Raw genomic sequence first — 14,799 nt, forward strand, 5'->3', positions numbered from 1 at the left:
AAAAATAATAAACCATTATATGCTTATGCTAGTCAAACTCTGTTAATAGCAGCCAAACACAAGTCCTAACTGACACAGATGAAACATTTTGCAACCATTTAAAATTATCTTTCTAAAAAAATAGAACATAATATTAAATGAGAAGAATATAAAACTCTGTATGTGGTATGTCTATTTTGTCATTAAGTTAGACATATACATTATATATGAATGAATACGGCTATGTAATACATTAAAATGTTGATAGTGCCTGTCTCAGGATTATGTTTTTTCGTTTTGTTTTGTTTTTCGTGGTTTTTTTTGAGATGGAGGCTTGTTGTGTTGCCCAAGCTGGAGTGCAGTGATGTGATCTCAATTAACTGCAAGCTCTGCCTCCTGGGTTCACACCATTCTGCCTCAGCCTCCTGAGTAGCGGGGACTTCAGGCGCCCACCACCACACCCAGCTAATTTTTTGTATTTTTAGTAGAGACGGGGTTTCATCATGTTAGCCAGGATGGTCTCCATCTCCTGACCTTGTGATCTGCCCTCCTCGGCCTCCCAAAGTGCTGGGATTACAGGCGTGAGCCACTGCGCCAGGCCAGGATTATGGGTTATTTATTATGATGATGATTTATGCTTTTTTATGTTTTTAAATTTTTCAACATTGAGAATTTTTTTTAAATGTTTTTGAGATTGCCCGATACGTACACATGACTGGTGGGAAGGTAAATTGGTTACATCTACACATTTTGTAGAGCAATTGGTCAACATAGATTAAAAGTTTTTATAGTTTTTATACCTTTAGCTCTCTATTTTCACTCTGAGGTGTCTATCTTGGTAAAATGAGACCCAAACAAAGAATTATGCACAGTGATGTTTACTATAACATTACGTATGATACCAAAAAAAAATGAAAACAAACTCAATGTCCAACATTAGGAAAGTAGTTAAATAAATTATGATATATCCATTGTATTTAACAAATACATAGAAGTCCCAGTTAAAGCAAGAGAGATAACATTTTGGAACTAGGTTTAGAGTTATTTACATATTTTCAAATCCCCCCACTCACTGAGGCAACAATGGGCATAAGTGGAAGGGAGGGGTACTCCCAATCTAGAAGACATTTCTACCCTCAGCTGGAATTAGATTTCTGTCTGAATCCACAGCAGGAAAATAACTTTGTTGAGAAAGACAGAATAATTATCTTATCGTTTTTTTTTTTGAGACAAAGTTTTGCTCTGTTGCTCAGGCTTGAGTGCAGTGGCTTGATCTCGGCTTAATGCAACCTCCGCCTTCCGGGTTCAAGCGATTCTCCTGCCTCAGCCTCCTGAGTAGCTGGGACTATAGGCATTCACCACCATGCCCGACTAATTTTTGTAATTTTAGTAGAGATGAGGTTTTGCCACGTTGGTCAGGTTGGTTTCAAACTCCCGAGCTCAGGTGATCTGCCTGCCTTGGCATCCCAAAGTGCTGGGATTATAGGCAGGAGCTATCGGGCCCTGCTGATAGAAGAGTTTTCTAAACTATGTTAATAGGTTAAGGGCCAATCCTAGCGGAGTCAGTTCTTCAAGTTCTTTCTCTCTGCCATGGAAATGAGACCTCGAGATTGCCTGTCTAGGTAAGAGGAAGATATGGTGTACTGGGTAGGGAATCTTGGAGTTCACCCCTGCTCAGAGGAAGCAGCAGCTGCCCTTTGTGCTCCACATTATGTGCCCTTGGCTTGCTTATGGTGCTGTGGAGCCTAAGTAGAGGCTTCCATCCATGATGATAGTCCGTAGCAGGGCCCACCTTTCATCTCTCCATTTCTCTGCAGCCACACTGGGGAGTGGGTTGGATACCTCAACCAATGGAAAATGAGAGTCAGTGAATAAACCTCCCAGCATCCCATCCTTTGGAAGCACCATTCTGAGGTGCCTTCTACCCAACATCCCCAGAAGTTCCTCAGTAAGACTGAACCCCAATTGCCCAATGGCAACTAGTGCAACAACACACTTCGTTTTAGCTTTTCCTTCTTTCCCATTTCTTCCCTGTTCTCACTTCTGCACTTCTGTTTCCTGGAATCACCTTCCAAATAAACAACCAGCATCCCGATCCTTACCTCCGGCTCTGCTTTCAGGGAAAACCGACCAAGACAAATGGAGTGTGGGAAAAAAGAAAAGGCAGAGAGGTATAGACTCTCTTTTGCCCCAGTTTGGAAGCTCAGAAACATTGAGTAATAACTCATTTCACCCGGTATATTTGACCAACATTTTTTAATTTAAAAAATGAATAAAAAAGAATATAGCAGAGTGCATATCATGTAGAAAGGGGAAGTACTGTCTCATGAAACTTCTGTTTCAGCAATGTGTATGTGTCAGTTTGTGTGTACAGAATCACAATGTATGATGTATTTCTTCCTGTGGATTGCGGTATAAAAGCTGGAAGGCCTTTTTTGGTATCAAGAGGATACTAGGCTGGGTGTGGTGGCTCACACCTGTAATCCCAGCACTTTGAGAGGCTGAGGCGGGTGGATCACCTGAGGTCAGGAGTTCGAGACCAGCCTGGCCAACATGGTAAAACCCCATTTCTACTAAAAATACAAAAATGAGCCAGGCATGCTGGTGCATGCCTGTCATCCCAGCTACTTGGCAGGCTGAGGCAGGAGAATCACTTGAACCCAGGAGGCGGAGATTGCAGTGAGCAGAGATCATGCCACTATACTCCAGCCTGGGTGACAGAGCTGACTCTGTCTCAAAAAGATAAAAAAAAAAAAAAAAAAAAGACCAGCCGTGGTGGCTCATGCCTGTAATTCCAGAATGTTGGGAGGCTGAGGCGAGTAGATCACCTGAGGCAGTAGTTCGAGACCGGCCTGGCCAACATGGTGAAACCCCGTCTCTACTAAAAATACAAAAATTAGCCAGGTGTGGTGGTGGAGGTTGCAGTGAGCCGAGATCGTGACACTGCACTCCTGCCTGGGGACAGAGCGAGACTCTGTCTCAAAAAAAAAAAAAAAAAAAAAAAAGAGGATACTTCATGGGTACAAGGAATCCGTGTTGTGCTCCAACAAAATCAGCTAAATATTTAAAAGACAATTTTAATGACATGGAAAACTACTTGTGAACCATTACCAAGATTGGGACTTGAAGTAATTGGTAACAATTTTAAAATATTGAATACAGTATAACTTCAACTATGTGAGAAAAAAACTGAAGTAAAAAACCAGAATCATTCACTCATTTCCAGCTTTATCCAATAGGTAAATTCCAAAAACACCATACACAATTTAAAGGTACCTAAATTAAAACAGGTGTTCTCATATGAAATCGGGTAAAAAGCAGGAGACACATTTTTAAAGGTCACCATGAAGCTATTTTTTTCCTGGCTTTTCAAATTAATATGAACAATAATTAATGATTCGGCTTGGGGGAAAGGTGAGCCAAAAAAATCATGTTCATTCATGAAGCAAACAAACAAAAGGAGACTGCTGATACCTAGTGAACCACAGACAACGGCGAGCCTATCAACAGCCGTGTTACTCTGTCTTTCCTAGGAGAAGAATTCTTCCTTTAGAAGGCGGCCATGTGTATTATCAGCACTAAAATCTTGGTCACCCAGAAAGTATTGTTCTGAGGGTGTTCGCACTGAGCATGCCCTGGTAAGTGCTTTGACTGACAACCTCCCGGTGGACTCCAAGGTTGAGAGGCTTCTATTACTCACAAAGCCAGAGGCCTGCCTGAGCTACTGACATTTTCCAGTCATTGCCGCATTTCACAATCTCCATAAGGAGCAGGACTCTGCAGCTCTTGCTCCATAGTGCCTGGAACTGTGTTTTCTATGCAGAAAAAACACATTCGTTGGATGAAAGAGGGAAAGTGAAGGGAGCACCTGTTCACAGATCCTAATCTTAGAAACATTCACGGCCCCAGGGAGGAAGAGGAGGCTGAGTGATGGTCCTGCTTCACGTGGCTGCAACAGCTGTATACTTTCCAGCATTGGCTGCGACCTCCCGGGCACTTCAGACATGGCAGTTTCCACAGATTCTGCTGCCATCACCAATTTAAAAGACAATTGTGTATGTCTGCTTTGAAAAAGGTGTTAATGTTTTCACTGCTTTATTGAAAAAGCATGTAAGTTAATTGTTAATATGTTGAGTGGAAGGCATATATAACAAAATATTAATCATGTTTTCTTCTAGATAATGGGGTTATAGTAGGCAGCAAAATTACTAGGAATTTTAGCTCCTGTTTTGGGCCAAGCCTTGAACCAATTTTCTGTATACTAGAACTATATTTTATTCTTGCATTAACCAATGAAACAGGTACTATTATCCTTATGTCACAGAGGGGGAACATGTTTAATATTATTAATAGTGAATAGTTATTGAGCAAAAAAGATAAGCCAAAAATAATGCTGAAAGCTTTACTTACTTCTCACAACAACCCTATGAAAAAAGTACACTTATCTTCCCATTTTACAGATAGGGAGAAGTAAGGCTTTAGAGAGGTGACTTGAGAGGAAAGAGTGAACAGAGCAGGTCTGGTGGTTTACTCCTTGCTCTCTCCAAAGGAACCATGAATGGCCCTTGGTCAACCCTAGAAATGTGGCCCTGAGAGAGTTCTTCATGTTATGATTGATAATTTTGCTATATACATCTGATCAACGGACCATGTCTTACTTGCTTGTCAAGTTGCCTTGCACTAATGTCAAGGTTGTTGATGTGCACCTGGTTTCATTGTTGGGTTCTGGATTTTGGTTGCCGTGGTAGATTGTGTAGCAGGATGTTCCTATGCTAACAGCCGCTGTAGAAAGATCTTGGACCCTGAGACTCAAAGAGTCTTCCCTGGGCAGCGACATTTCACCCATGTCTCTGAATTTCCCCGCCAGAGAGATCACTCTTGTGCGGCCTTGGATGAAAAATAACTGTGGAAGCCTGTGCCTGACCTCTCCGGACTCTAAAGATGCTTTTGCTGATGCTTTTTCCTGATGCTTTTGCTCTGTATCTTTTGCTACAGAAAAGCCTAGTACAAACTGCTGCTGAATCTTGTGAATTCTTCACTGAATGAAACACTATCCAAGACCATGCAACTAGAAGGTGGTAGAAATAGAATTCAGGGGCAGGCAGCCTAGCTTCTAGCCTGTTCTCCTAATTATCTACTACCATCTAACTGGCACACAATAGATACTGTACTCAAAATTAGTGCTTGTAACATTATTATTTCTTCACTTCCTTTACTTTCTAAATCTTTGATAAGCATGCAATATTTGGTAATCAAAGGGATAAAAAATTTGAAAATATCCGTGGTTAAGAGAGAGAAACAAGAGAGGATCCAGAAAAAGAAACAGACTAAAAGAAGGTACATTGGAGTGGTACAATGTAATGAAGTGAAGGAGCAAGTTTAAAGATAAGACAGTTTTATAGGATAAAATCTTCCCAATATTTGGGTAGGCAATGATTTGTTAGATAAGACACATACAATATGAATCATAAGATGAAAAACTGGTAAACTTGACCTCATCAGCATTAAAATTTCTGCTCTGTTAAGACAGTGCTAAGAAACTAAAACGGCAACTCACATATTGAAAAGCATATGTAATAAATATATCTGATGAAAGACTGATATCCAGTGTACATAAAGAATCTTCACAACTTAATAAAATATTAGAAATGCGCAAAATATTTGAACAGATATTTTATAAAATAAGATATAGAAATAGAAAATAAACACAAAAAAGATTCTCAATATGATTAATGATTAGGAAAATATGAATTAAAACCACAATGAGCTATGACTACACACCTGCCAGATGGCTAAAATTAAAGACTGACAATGTGGAGCAACTGGAACTCTTATACATTTCTGTTAGAAATTCAATCAGCTTGGAAAAACAGTTTGCAGTTTCTTAAACATACATAAGCTGTATAGTGTAGTGCTCCCACTCCTATTTACCCAAGAGAAGTGAAAACATATGTCTGCTCAAATATTTATGTATTAATGTTCATGGTTGGGCGCAGTGACTCATGCCTGTAATTCCAGCACTTTGGGAGGTAGAGGCAGGCGGATCAAGAGTTCCAGACCAGCTTGGGCAACATAGTGAAATCCCATCTCTACAAAAATTACAAAAATTAGACAGGCATGGTGGCATGCGCTTCTAATCCCAGCTACTCGGGGGACTGAGGTGGGAGGATTGCTTGAGCCTGGGAGGTTGAGGCTGCGGTGAAGCGAGATCCCACCACTGCACTCCAGCCTGGGTGACAGAGCGAGACCCTGTCTCAACAACAATAAAGTGTTCATAGCAACTTTGTTCATGATAGCTGAAACCTGAAAACCACCCAAATATGTGTTAGCAGGTGAATGGATAAGGAAATTATAATTGATTAATTCAGTGGAACACTACTCAGCAATAAAAGAGAACAAAGTTGATATGTACAACAACATAGATGAATCTTAAGAACATTCTGCTGAGCAAAAGAAGTCAGACACAAAAGAATGCCTGTTGTATGATTTTACTTATATGCAATTCCTTCAATTGCCTTTGGCTGGAGGAGGAGAGGATGGACTGCAAAGGGCCATGAGGTGAACTTTTGGGGTCATGGAAATGTTCTATATCTTAATTGTGGTGGCAGTTACATGGGCATATACATTTGTCAAAACTTATCAAAGTATGTACTTAAAATGATTGAATTTTTTTTATGTATCATACCTTAATGTTATAGATTTAAAAATAATAATAAGGGGCTGGGTGGGGTGGCTTACGTCTGTAATCCCAACACTTTGGGAGGCCGAGGCAGACAGATCACCTGAGGTCAGGAGTTCAAGACTAGCCTGGCCAACATGTGAAACCCCATCTCTATTAAAAATACAAAAATTATCTGGGCATGGTGGTGCATCCCTGTAATCACAGTTACTCAGGAGACTGAGGCATGAGAATCACTTGAACTCGGGAGGCGGAGGTTGCAGTGAGCCAAGACGGAGCCACTGCACTCCAGCCTGGGTGACAGAGCCGCACTCCATCTCAAAAAAAAAAAAAAAAAAAAAAAAGGCAGTTTTATTGAAAGAGGAATTGTCAATTTTCTCAAATGTTGCAGAAAGGCAAGGAGAAGGTAACTGGAAAAGGGCCATTGGATCTATCAGTTGAGGGTGACTAGGAGTTTCAAGATTATAAAACTAATAGACTTGGTATTCAGAAATCAGATTGTTGGGATGTAAGAAGGAAATATTTGGCAGTTAGAACAATTTGGGCTGCTTTTGATCCATGGAACACCAGATACTGGCTCACACAGGCATATGCTAACCATATAGCAATAACTCTCAACCTGTAGAAATCCAAAACCCAGAAATCTAATGAAGCAATCAACTGTATTGCTTATTAAAGATATTTTGTAACCTCAAGTAGAGGAATGTAAAGATTCCCTTCATCACTAGAAGTTTTTCTTTTTAAAGCAAACATTAATTATATTTTTTAAGCCTTCTTAAGATTCTCCTACCAATTCTCAGCAGAAGGCCTCTCTTCCTACTAACCTGGGAAGGCTCCCTCTCACATTGGCATAAGATACCTCATCTAGGTTCTTCATCATCCACAGTCCCCCTCCTCCACACCAGGAAGATGGATCCTGCTCTACTTACAGGCTCTCTCCCCTACTGCACTATGAATTCTACCAGCACCAGCGCTGAAAAGCGTATTTGTCAGTATCTACAGTTATCCACTTACCACTGACTCCTTCCCTTTCCCTTTACCAGGCACTCCAACTCCAAAGGCTGTTCTCTAACCTCTTTTCAATGCCAAAGCCGTGAAACTTCTCAAGCAAGTCAAACCCTTAGGTCACGATTTCTTGAACATATTTTCCCACAACTGGCTTCCTCCCCTGCTCCAAGAACTTCCCTCATGCCAAATCCAGTAGATTCTGTAGACACACTCTCCCTGAGCTTTCTATAACATTCGACACTGAATGTCCCTTTTTGGCTTCTGAGAAACTTTTCTTCCCGTTTCCATGTTAGAGTTCTGCCTCCCCTTTCTTTTCTTCAGTTGAATCTTCCAGCCAATCAGTTGGGATATTCCCTTAAACATTTCCTCTATCCACCCCTCTCTCAGTGCAACACTTCTCCAACGCTAAGGTGTGTATGACTTGCCTGGGAATCCTGTTAAAAAGCAGATTTGGATTCAATAGGTCTGGAGTGATGTCTGAGATCTTGCACTCCTAACAAGCTCCTGCAGGAGACCCATGCTGCCAGTCTAGGGACAAGCGAAGTAGAAAAGTCTCAGAGAACAGAGCCTATATCCAGATTCGAGCACTTTCAAGTTCACCAACTCCAGAAGTGATGAGTCCAACATGAAATGCTCAGAAGTCACAGTCTAAGTCCACAGAGATGAACATTCAGTGAGGATTATCCATAACTTTATTGTATAATATTTTAAGGGCAAGCAGTTTTCCTCAATATATTAGAGATTGATAGGAAATAGAAGCTCCAAACACGGCAGATAATTGGAGGGCTTGTTTTCCTTTAGAAACAGATGGAATGAAAAGGTGAAATTACATGAGGAGAATTCTGCCGAATCCTCAGGCATGTGAAGTGGGATAGTTTTTCCTAGAATATTCATGCTTACTGAGTGACAAGGAAAGATTCAGTCACTCTCAATTCCAAATAAACCAAACATATATTGCCTCACATGTGATTGTCCAATTGCATCCACCTCCTTTCTTTGTACTCTTGAGTTGGCATTTGATTTCAGATTCCTCCTCCCAGACTTATTCAGCTAAGCCAGTAATTCAACCTCCATGGGATGTCAATGATCACCTAGGAAGATAACAGCCTTGGTCCTTCCATACCATGGCTCTTTGAAAATCCATTTTTTTTTTGTCTCCTTTCCTCCTGTTTAATAGAGAGATTTTCCCCAAAGTTGGAGAATTCCTTCAATAGCATGATTTGGGCCTGGTGATTATGAGATGTCTCAGCTGCACTTTGCTTGTTATTTAATAAAAATAATAAACAAAAATAATTTTTAAAAAGAGGTCTCTTATTGTGTTTGGTACTTCAGCAATAGATGGACACTGAATTTCAAATCTTCCATGAGTCCACTAAAATCCTGCTCCAATGAATATCAAGTGGCATTAGAACACAGAATATTTGGGAGCAATTTCTTGATAAAAGGCTTTGCCTATTGAGGATATTATTTCAGGCAACCAGAAAATAAAGACTGAATTATAAAGCAATTTGTGTCAAGATGCAAGTAATAGCTACTGGAATAGCAAATGAATGCTGTATTATCACTGCTATTGAAGTGAGTCAAAATTAATTCACAGTGAACCATTTTCCCAAAGATGGAAAGAATTTGTGGGTTTACTATCATGAACAGTCAACAATAGAAGTTAGCATTTGTCAAATACTAAATGCAAATTTCAAATAAATACGGTAAGACGGAGATAGGAAAAAGAAATTTTCCTTTAGAGTTCATTGAGCAACACCTCACACCTCTTTGAGTTATCTGATGGGGAATAATGAAATGAGGACAGAGATGAAGTCAGACTTGATCTTATGGTAAAAATGGAACACTTTTCTTTGTACCAGTATTCCGAGCAATTCATCCTAAAGAGCTTGCAGGCTTTGGAGAAACACTGTTTGAAGCCCATGGTGAAAAGGAAATGTATCTCTGTTTATCACTGAATCTCTGCTTGAGTCACACAATGACAAATCTGCATTTTCATATTCAAGCATAAGAGCTGTAATGATTCAAGTGTTGTCCCATCCATGCTTCCTGTCACCACCAACTGAATCCCCAAGGGAGACAACGTGGCATAGGAGGAGGCTTGGGAAGTGAAGTAAAGTACACCAGGTTTCAAGTGTTGTCTAGGCCATTTGCTAACTATGTGATTCTAAATAATTCCCTTGGTCCCTTACAGATTCAGTTGACACAATTGTCATTAATATTACCTAATCATTAGAATGATGAGGGTTTAACAAGTTAACACACATGAAACACTTAGCCCAGTCCATAAAGAGTTGCTGTCATTACCAGCACACTTCACCACTTCATACTTACCCTGTGAAAGTCTATCATGCACTCTGTTATCTGTGGAATAAAGGCCAGTGTAGACTGATGGGCAAGAACCTCCAGATTTGTTCCCTTTCCATCCCAAACCAGTTAACGCACTCAGAATATCCTTTGGGCTTTCTTATTTATTCATTAACTCATTCAATCTTTCATTAATTTATTAAATATTTATTAACTACCAATTATGAAATAGGTATTGGAATATGTGCTGGGGTTTAAAAGGTAACTAAGACACAAAAGTGCTACCCACAAAACAGGTCTATCATGCAATGGGAAAGCCTCTATGAAAGTGCTGTGAGAACACAAAGGAAGAAGCATTTAATTCAGACTTTGTTCTTCTCTTTATTCTCAAGATCCTTCTCTATCTCTGTGATATAAATCTTATTCAACTTTCAAAACCAAACATTTCCAAGCATTGACTCCTTCAACAGGCATTTATCATGTGCTTACTGAATGCTTAGCCCATTACAAAGTGTGTTTTCGGCCGGGCGCGGTGGCTCACACCTGTAATCCCGGCACTTTGGGAGGCTAAGGCGGGTGGATCACCTGAGGTTGGGAGTACGAGACCAGCCTGACCAACATGGAGAAATCCCATCTCTACTAAAAAATACAAAGTTAGCCAGGCGTGGTGGCACACACCTGTAATCCCAGCTATTCTGGAGGCTGAGGCAGGAGAATTGCTTGAACCTGGGAAGTGGAGGTTACAGTCAGCCAAGATCGTGCCAGTGAACTCCAGCCTGGGCAACAAGAGCAAAACTCCCTCTCAAAAAAAAAAAGAAAGAAAGAGAGTGTGTTTTTGCAACTCTGAATTGCTGAATTGCTGCTCATTTGTTACCTATCAGATGTTCTCTTGCATTCTCAATTATGCCATTATGTGTCTCTTTTTCCCAACTTGATTTTTAGTTCATTGAAATCAAGGATTTGGTCTTCTTGGATGAATGCCCACAACTACTAACAAAGTAGAAGCAAATAGTAGATGATCAATATATTTTTGTTTATTGCTTTTAAGTTTCAATGCCAAATTAAGTTTGAGGTTCAAACTAAATACCTCAGAATATTTATATGAACTAAATTGATTAAAAATTATGTGTAACATGGGATATTGGCAGTGAATACTTGAACAAAAAAGGAGGAATGGATTCCGGGTAGAAAAATCAACTAACTTCGCCCTCTGTGGTGGCTCACACTTGTAATCCCAGCACTTTGGGAGGCTGAGGCGGGCGGATCACTTGAGGTCAGGAGTTCAAGACCAGCCTGGCTAACATGATGAAACCCTGTCTTTACTAAAAATACAAAAATTAGCTGGGTGTGATGGTGGGCACCTGTAATCCCAGCTACTCAGGAGACTGAGGCAGGAGAATCACTTGGACCTAGAAGGTGGAGGTTGCCTTGAGCCGAGATTGTGCCAATGCACTCCAGCCTGGGTGACAAGATCAAGACTCTGTCTCAAAAAAAAAAAAAAAAAGGAAAACCAACAAACTCAGCCACATCTCTGCTATGGTATTTATGGTATTTTAAATACAGCAGGATTGTGTTCCAATATTTGACACTGAGAATGTTTTTTCTCAGTATTTATAAATAAGATATTGTAATTAGAATGACATTCAGATTATTAAATTTTCATCCTGAAAGGACTCATACGTATTTTCCAGGACAAATGCCACTATCATTTAAATCCTTGATCAATTTTCTATATATCACAGTGAAACCATTTCAATATTTCCTTTGTACTTACATTTTTATTTTACCAAAATTATTTTCACTGGGATCAGTTCTCCTTTGACTACAATTTCCAACAAAGGTTTGATTCACCATTCAAGTTATTGTCCATAAGAAACTACTGATTATATTTTTGCCACTTTGAATTTTCTTTTGTCCCCCTCATTTTTAAAAGTTCCAATTTTATCTGGGTCAAATTGGACAGAGACAGATATAAAATACAATGTAAAAGGTCTCATTTCTGGAAATTTATATTGTGCTGATAATTTCTATGAGTCTAATTTTTCATGTGAATTTTTAGTTTTCAATATCACTAAAAAGATATTCTCCAACCAGGCTTGTGCTTTTGCGATATATTTTATTTGTGAACAACATTTGCCATGATCAGTCGATTATTTCTCAAAAGTCTATTGTTTCGCAGTGATCTAGTCAAATTGTCCTTGGGATTAAAACAGCAGAGTCAAATGGCACTGTCAATGGAGAAGAAACATAATGTCCTTCTACTTCAGAAGTCCCACATTAGAGATGCAGTAGTTTTTCTCTTCTACTATTATAATACAAACACCCGCTGGAAGAATAAAATGTTAAAATATCAGTTGGTGAGAAGCAAGTAGTTAAGAGTATGTACTCTGCCTATATTGAAATGCCAACTCTATCACTTACTAGCTATGTGACTTTTGGTAACTTAACTTACTAATTTGTGCCTCAGTGTCCTCATTTGTAAAATAAAATTGATGTGAGGATTAAATGAGTTGTTAAATCAGTTAATAACTCAGAACAGTGCTTGGCACACACTGACTATTCAATAAAAGTTAGGTTCCATTATTACTACTTGAATAATTGTTTCAATAGCTTCCAAATATAGCATATGCTTTCATATCTTTGTTCAGCTATGCCTCAATTTCCTCTTCTGAAAAACGGGGCTATTAATAAATCTCCCTCATAGAGTTGTTATAAAATCTGAATGTGTAATACAAGTGCTTGTAACAATGCCTGGCCCAGGTTTAAGTGCTACAATGAGTGCGATGTTAGCTGCTATTATTATTTTCACCACAGAGTGAGTGAGTTTACAGTTTCCTTCTAAGGGCCTAAGAGCTAGTTTCCATAATGAATATTACAGGAACAACACAAGGACCCAGGGCTAAAGCGTGCTACTGGTGAGTATAAAACTAAGTTAAAAAGCAAAAGGAGCTTATGCAGCCATTTAAAATGATAATATGCAAAAAATATATGCTCCATGAAGATAGGAATTTTTGCCCTTTTTGTCCTCTGCTATATACCCAACACCTAGAACAGTGCCTGGGACATCTTAGGCAGTCTATAAATACTTGCAAAATGAATGAATAAATGAATGAATGAAAGAAGATGAAGACTATGTGACAACGTTGAAAGTATTATATGGTATTAAGTAAACAGAGCAACATATAAAATTATATTATCATCAATATATGCAAATAGTGAAGATGAAAAAGTAATGTATAGAATTAAAAATAGTTGTGTTATTCTGTCTGTTACATTGTTATCTTTTTATAAGGTAAAATAAAGAAGGCAAAGGTTAAAAGTTCTTAAAGAAAAACTACAGCCATGTCATAACTTGATATAACTTGGGGTACCATACTCATATCCTTTTAAAGTTGATCCTGAGAAATCTATGATTATACAGAAAAAATTGGACTTAAACCAATTAATTGGAACCCTTAAAAGTGGGATTACTTTCCAAATTTCTGTTTTCAAGAGAAAAGTAAAAACAACAGTACACAGGCATAGTATGTGTTTAATGCACACAGACACACACACACACACATACACACACTCTCACACTTTCCTTCAGATTACATCTTGAACTGATTATCCATTTAACCCAATCTCCTAGACCCTCTACATCCACTGTACAGCACAATGAGTATTTATGTTCATAATGATCTTTCTGGGGCACTGCAAGGACTTTGATCATCAAAGATTCAATTATATTCAACACCCTACACTTCCTAAGGCATGAAAGAGGCTAATGCATTTTAGAAAGATTTTTCTATGGAAAGATTTGAACAAAGGGTGTTGGGTTAATTTCTAGTTAACTAGAAATTTAATTAACCAGAATGACATGTCCCCTGAACATTCCCATTAAATGAGGTTTGATTGTACTTTGATTTCTGAAATCATTGTAGAGCTTCTTCCTATTAATAGTTCCTGGTTGAAAAGATATAATTCTAGAGTAAAACTGTTTAGGGACGATTTTATTGTTCACAGTCTTAAAGACAAAGAGACAACAGGCAGAAAAAAATCCTCTTCTTGAATGGTTCTCTATGTTTGCCTTGGACCCTTAGATATGCTGCATGAAAGAAGTAACCCAGTTATAGAGAAAACAAGAGTTTAGTTCTTCTACTTTCTATTTAAGATGATATTGATGTTATAATTCTCATTTGAGAAAGTGTATATTAGCCATTTAAAATTAATTTATTTTCATTTGTTTCCCAGATTAATGGTCCTTCTAAAATAGAAAACTGAATGAAGACTCTGTTATTTCATTTGCAAAAGCTTATTGAAGCACATATTTATGAAATTAGACATGGAGAAGTGAACCACCACCACCTGCTCAACCACAACAAGATTTTTTTTTTATTTCTGAGATAAAAGAAGATAAATTAATATGCATGTGGAAATTCCTCCACCTTCTTCTTCAACCTTGCTGGTGTCTCTTAGGAAGGAGTCTGGGTCTTTTGTGATGATAATGGCCTAATGGGCGAAGTTAATCCTAAAGAACCAGGGGCTCCATGAGAGGAGAGGCCTTGTGGACTAGATTTTATGCCTTTTTGAATATTAATTTTAAGTTTATCAAACCTTATGTACAATGAGATTGAAAAGACAATTATTTCTAAAGAGCATATAAGAAACCTGCAGTCCCTCTGACTGCCCCTTTCCCCATCCATCCAACAGTAGGCTTCCTCACAGAGTGTCCGGCTCTGAAAAGGCAAACCCCAATGCACAAGAGCTTATCAAGTCTGCACTTGCATCATGTTTTCTGGAATACTATTGGCCAAATCAAGTCACATGACCCAGCCCACAGTCAA

General features: G+C 38.8%; 1 long non-coding RNA gene across 1 annotated transcript in view; it reads right to left on the reverse strand.

Moving 5' to 3' along the window:
- The window catches only part of LOC104667987, a 120,253-nt gene that overhangs the window by 18,712 nt on the left and 86,742 nt on the right, over positions 1 to 14,799 (reverse strand). The gene's annotated exons all lie outside the window — the stretch shown is intronic.

The sequence above is a fragment of the Rhinopithecus roxellana genome, chromosome 1, assembly GCF_007565055.1.
Source record: "Rhinopithecus roxellana isolate Shanxi Qingling chromosome 1, ASM756505v1, whole genome shotgun sequence".
Classification (NCBI taxonomy): domain Eukaryota; kingdom Metazoa; phylum Chordata; class Mammalia; order Primates; family Cercopithecidae; genus Rhinopithecus; species Rhinopithecus roxellana.